The sequence below is a fragment of the Beta vulgaris genome, chromosome 4, assembly GCF_026745355.1.
Source record: "Beta vulgaris subsp. vulgaris cultivar EL10 chromosome 4, EL10.2, whole genome shotgun sequence".
NCBI classification, from domain to species: domain Eukaryota; kingdom Viridiplantae; phylum Streptophyta; class Magnoliopsida; order Caryophyllales; family Amaranthaceae; genus Beta; species Beta vulgaris.
Window position 1 is genome coordinate 33335526 of NC_079205.1, and position 6233 is coordinate 33341758.

Consider the following 6233-nt stretch of genomic DNA (forward strand, 5'->3'; position numbering starts at 1 on the left):
ATCAAATTTTTGATGCCATTGCTTAGGTGCTTGTTTAAGACCATACAAAGATCTAACTAATTTGCAAACTTTAGTTTCTTGACCTTTGACCACAAACCCTTCAGGTTGATTCATGTACACTTCCTCCTCCAATTCACCATTAAGAAAAGCAGTTTTTACATCCATTTGGTGAATTACTAGACCATGAATCGCAGCTAATGCTATCAATAGTCTAATAGTAGCTATTCTAGCTACGGAGCATAAGTATCAAAGTAATCGATACCATATCTTTGCCTAAAACCTTGGACCACTAACCGGGCCTTATGTTTTAGTATGGTTCCATCGATTTTCTTTTTCCTTACAAAAATCCATTTACAACCTAGGGTTTTGCAACCGGGAGGTAAATTAGCTAAAATCCAAGTTGATTACCCATTATGAATCCATTTCATCATTCACTGCCTCTTTCCAGAAAGCAGAATCATGAGACTTCATAGCCTCATCAAAGGCACTAGGATCCTCCTCCATATTGTAACAATATGAAATTTGAGTCGAAATTGACTCCCTTGACCCTTCAACTAAATATAGTTGAAAATCCTGTCCAAAAGATTTCTCTTTTCTAATTCTTTACTTTTCCTAATTTCCGGTGTTGTAGTATCATGATCATTAGAAATGTCATCACAACATTGGAACTAGTACTAGGTATCATGTCCTTTGGTTTGGAATCGATGAGAATCTAGTCTCATCAAATATTGCATCCTTGACTCTATCACGGAAGTGAATAGAGACAAAGTCATTGGGCTCAATGACATAAAACCTATAGGCTTTGCTATGTACCGCATAGCCTATAAAAATGCAATCAATTCCTTTTTCACCTAAAGTTTTCCTTTTAGGTTCCGTCAATTTGACAATTGCCCTACAACCCCATACCTTAAGGTAATTGAGATTAGGCTTTTTTTACACCAAAGTTCATAAGGGGTAGTCTTATTCCTTTTATTAGGAACTCGATTTAAAATAACATGCAGTTAAAATTGCATCACCCCAAAAACCGTCATTAAGACCCGAATTAGAAAGCATAGATTAACCATTTCTTTTAGGACCTATTTTTCCTTTCCGCTATACCATTACTTTGAGGTGAGTATGGGGCGGTTGTTTCATGAATTACACCAATGGAACTAAAATAACTTGGATTATATATTCACCACCCCTATCCTCGAAGTCTTTTAACCTTTTTATTAAGTTGAAGTTCCACTTCGGATCTAAAGGTCTTAAACTTTTCTAGTGCTTCATCTTTAGTAAATAATAAATATATGTAACAAAACCTTGAAAAATCATCAATAAAAGTTACAATATATTTTTTATTTCCCAAAGAAGGTGAACTATGAAAGTCACACAAGGCATTATGCACCAATTCTAGCAAAACAACGTCTAGTCACACTAAGATAAGAATTTTTTTTAATTTTATTTTGTAACAGCCCGTTTTCCTGAGCTGCTAGGTAAATACACTTAAGATCCACTAATCACAATCAATGCTTAATAAGCCTCGAAATAAACATTTACTCGCAACGGAAACATAACCTAGAAAACGATCCTAGACTTGTGGGTTATTGGCCCACAAAACAAAATCCTTTATATAAGACTTCAATTACACTGATATCTCGACTAATATTCCCAAATATTGTATACAACGAAATATATCAGAAACTATTCCTTAATTGACTATCTAAAATACAAACTCAATCCATAAGCTACGACGACATCTTTATCTTGCTTCACTTCAGAATCCTGAGCTCACAACACCAAACCTGCAACAATGTTTCACTCTGCCACCCACCAAGTGACAGGCCACAAAAATGACAACACTATCAGCAAAGCTGAGTACACACTGTATGATAGAATATACAAGTTTAGGTGTATTTTGAAAACTAACGCATAGTTTGATAAGTGGACTTTAGGTTCACTTATTTGCATTTAGTTTAGATCATTTAGATTCATTTTAGGCCATTTAGTTTCCTTTTTTCTTTCCCTTTTCCATCTTTTCTCTTACTCTCATGTTTAGCATTTAGTTTTAGTTCATTTGCATACTATTAGGTTGCATATAGGTCATTTCATTTGCATGTGCATTCTACCCCCCTCCCCCCCCACCTAATGTGTTTTTGGAGTGCTTTGAAGCAGAGATATGCAAGGAAGAGGCTCCAAACAGAGGAGCGGGCGCTCCTGAGGAATAGGAGCGGGCGCTCCGTCGTCGAATGAGGCTGGCAGAAAGTTGGAGCGGCCCTGGAGCGGTGCAGGAGCGGTCGCTCCAAGCACTGGAGCGGGCGCTCCGTATTGGCAGGAGCGGGCGCTCCAATGCCCAGATCCCGATTCTTTTTGTTTCGTGTTTTACAACTTTGCCCTTATTTCTACGGGGTATGAAACCAATTTTGTAAGAATTCCAAAGGGAGTTTAATTTTCTGAAAAATTAATTAGTTCTAATGAGGGAGAGTTTCTAGAGAGAGAAGTAGAACCTAGAGAGAGAAACTATATCTAAACTTTTGAATGTGGGTTATTTAAGCTATTTCAATGGAGTTTTGCATTTGAATATCATCCATCTTTGAGTATTTCTTCTATCTTTTCTCTTATCTGCTTTTATGTTTGTTTTATCTTGCTTTGGTATTGATTAGTAGTAATTAGTTGATGATTAGCTTATTAGATATGATTTTCACCATTATTGTTTCACCATTGTTGCTTCAAGCTTTTTATTTATCCCTTTCTATGGCTAGTGAGTAGATTAGTAGCTAGGGGAAGGGGATGACCTTGCTAACCATGAGTTGGCCTTAAAAGTCAAGCTTGGGGTGTACTTTTGGTGAGATTGTGTTGTCTAACTAATTTGATTGCCTTGTTTATTTGATTGATCACCATTTGAACTTGTTGTGGAAATCTAAGGTGAAGGATTGAGAAATGAAATCTTAGATAGACCTTTAGCTAGATTATATTGGCTTCACCAGAAATATTGACTCCCTAGGACCTCGTTTGGATCGCTATGAGTTGTGGAAATACTTGATTAACCGATTTTACCATAAGAATAGTAAAATCGATTGATTAAGTCCTCCTAATTAGCTCGAAGAGTAATTGGGAAGCATTTTGAGCATCGAGTCCCCTAATCGACCCTATTGAATCCCCTTGGCTTGACGATTTGGTTAATTTGTTAGCTCGTGAATCCCCTATCCCTAGTGTCCTTTTAATATAGTTTAATTCGTATTATTTAATCTATTTGTTACTTCTTAGTTCCTAATTTCTTATTGTTCACTAATTTCAAAAACCCCAAAAATAGGCTTAGCTCGCTAAATCACATTCACCCTTGATTAATCTTTGCTTCCTTGTGGATTCGACCCTTTCTTACCCTATATTAGGCTAAGTTAGGTATTTAATTTGGCACGTGCAACGACCGTGTCAAATTTGGCGCCGTTGCCGGGGAAGCAACGGATTACATTGCATTGAATTGTGATTTTTGAGTCTAAGTTAACTCTATTCCCCTCCCTTTTCCATTTTTATATTTCTTTGGTTACCGATTGGTTCTTTGCTACTTGGTGGTAAACCTTTGTGTTGCTAATTCTCCCTTTAGCTTTTGTGTTTGCATGTCAAGAAGGTTACGAAGTGATCATTTGCTTCCAATCGACCACAATCTTGAGGGCACTCTACGGAGTTGAGAGGATTTTTCGGGAACCAAGGGTGCTAGCTACTAGTGAGGAGCAACCGGGGAGGTATTGAGGAAGATCAATCAGTTCTTCTACTTCTAGTATCATGGCGGAGGTCCACCCCCTCCAAGAGCTTTCAGGGCTATGGTCACCCCGAAGCATTTGAGCTCAAAAGTGGGATACGAAGGCCGGCAACTACCGCTAACTTTGAGTTCTCTCCACATTTGATTAGAATGATCAAGCAAGAGCCTTATGGAGGATTTTCTCATGAGTGTCCACTTGACCATTGGCGAACTTTCTTGAGCTTTGTGCACGGTCAAGCAAAATAATGTTAATCAAGAGTTCGTGAGCTTAATCTTTTTCACTTCTCTCTCACGGGAACCAAGAATGGTTACATTCTTCCTCCCGATTCCTTGACTACTTGGGCCAAGTGACGCGGGCTTTTGTTGATGAGTTTTATTCTCAAGAGAAGACTTCCGAGGCTAGGAGGAAGATCTCTAATTTCATACAAGATGAGGATGAGAGTTTGAATGAGGCATGGGATAGGTTCAAAGACCTCCGAAGATCGTGTCCGCACCATGGGTATAGTCAATGGATGTTGATGCAAAGCTTCTATGATGGGTTGCTTCCCATGACTAGAGCTAGTCTTGATTCCGGAGCGGGGGGTCAACTCACCAAACTACCGGTTGATAACATTGAGCCCACCATAGAGGAGGTTGTGAGGCATTACTCTTGGGGAAACACAAGGTCTACAAGCAAGAAGGCTAGTGGCAAAGGGAAGTATGATGTAGATGCTATGGATCATATCCATCCAAGCTAGACACTCTAGCTAAGAAACTCGAGAAGGTGAACTTGGCATCCCCAAGCCAACCACCTTCCCAAGCTTTCTCTTGTGAAATTTGTGGGTGACCGATCATGCAAGCTCTTATTGTGGAGGATCTACGGAACATGTTGCAGGGTTGGTGCAAGGCAAGAGGGGCCTACAAACTTCAACAACCAAGGGAGGTGGAACAACCCCTCTCAAGGATCATGGAAAACCCTCCACCACAAAATCACAACAACTACACATCCAACTTCCGACCACCCGGTTTCAACCAACCACAACAAAGACCACCCTTTGAGCCTAACCAACCAAAGCCTTCATCACTTGAGTCTACACTTCAACTTTTCCTTCCCAACAAACCAAGACCAATACCGATAATGATAAGAAATTTGGGGATATTCACTCTTCCTTACAACAAATGCAAGCTCACAACAAAATGATTGAGACCCAACTTGCTCAAATTGCCCAACAAGTAAGCAACACCACTTCCCCCTCTACTAAATTTCCAAGCCAACCCGTGATTCACGAGCATGCCAAGGCCATTACTTTGAGATCCGGAGAAAATATGAGGCCTAAGATGCCTAGTGAGGTGAATGAAAGCCCGAAGTTGAGAAAAGGGAGTGAAGGTGAGGTTGAGAAGCTTCTTGAAAGTAGAGGATGAAAGTGATGTTGTACCGAGTCAAGAGAAAGAAGTTCATGAGCAACGCAACGAGGCTAGTCAAGCGACACCCAAGCTTATGTGCCTCCGGTTCCTTTTCCTCAAAGGTTAGCTAAGAAACAACTCAATGACAAATTCATGAAGTTCTTGGAAGTCATGAAAGGACTTCAAGTGCATATCCCTTTCCTCCAAGCCATGTCTCAAATGCCCACTTATGCCAAGTTTCTTAAGGAGCTCCTCTCCAATAAGACCAAGCTCGAGGAAAGTGCTACTATGCTTTGACCGCCGAAGTTAGTGCCGTACTTCAAAACAAGCTCCCCAAGAAGCTTGAAGATCCGGGGTCATTTTCTATTCCTTTGAAGATTGGGGACTTGGAGCCCAAGAGGGCCTTGGCATTTGGGGGCGATGTAGTTTGATGCCCTTGTCCATAGCTAAGCAACTTAATTTTGAACTCAAGCCTACAAGGAGGGTCATTCAATCGCCGATAGATCGGTGAAGGTTCCTATTGGAGAGTTGGAGGATGTGCCGGTCCAAGTTGGAAGGGTCTTCATCCCATGTGACTTTGTGGTTATGGAGATGGAGGAAGACTCCCAAGTCCCTCTTATACTTGGGAGGCCTTTCTTAAAACGGCGGGTTCTTGTTGATATGAAACGTGATGTGCTTACATTAAGGGTAGGAGATGAAAGCATGGAGTTTGCTTTCAAGCAATCAATGAAGTCTCCAATCATGGAAGAAGTGAAGAGAGTAGATAGTTTTGATGAGGAGGTCTTGAGTTTGAAGGGTATGAGGAATAAGAAGGACCCTTTGGAAGATGTACTTTTGGGCGAGGATTTGGAGGATAATGAGGAAGGGAAGAACTTCAAGCTTGCCATGGATACCTCTCCAACCTATTGTACCAAGGAGAAGATCGAAGCCCTTGAGGTGCCTTCACCTAAGGAGGAGAGTTCTAAGCCTCCTCCCAAGGTAGAGTTGAAACCCCTTCCCCCTTCTTTAAAATATGCATTTCTTGGTGAGGGTGAGACTTACCCGGTGATGGTCAATGCTATGCTTGAAGGCACTCAACTTACTCAACTTCTTGATGTCCTTCGGGAACATAGAA

The 6233-nt window shown here is 40.6% G+C and overlaps 1 non-coding gene across 1 annotated transcript; it reads right to left on the reverse strand.

Moving 5' to 3' along the window:
* Window positions 1-4132: 4132 nt before the first annotated feature.
* LOC125497147 (small nucleolar RNA R71) lies at window positions 4133-4239 on the reverse strand. The gene has a single exon (XR_007273789.2). It is a non-coding gene; the product is annotated as a small nucleolar RNA R71 (small nucleolar RNA).
* Window positions 4240-6233: the final 1994 nt, after the last annotated feature.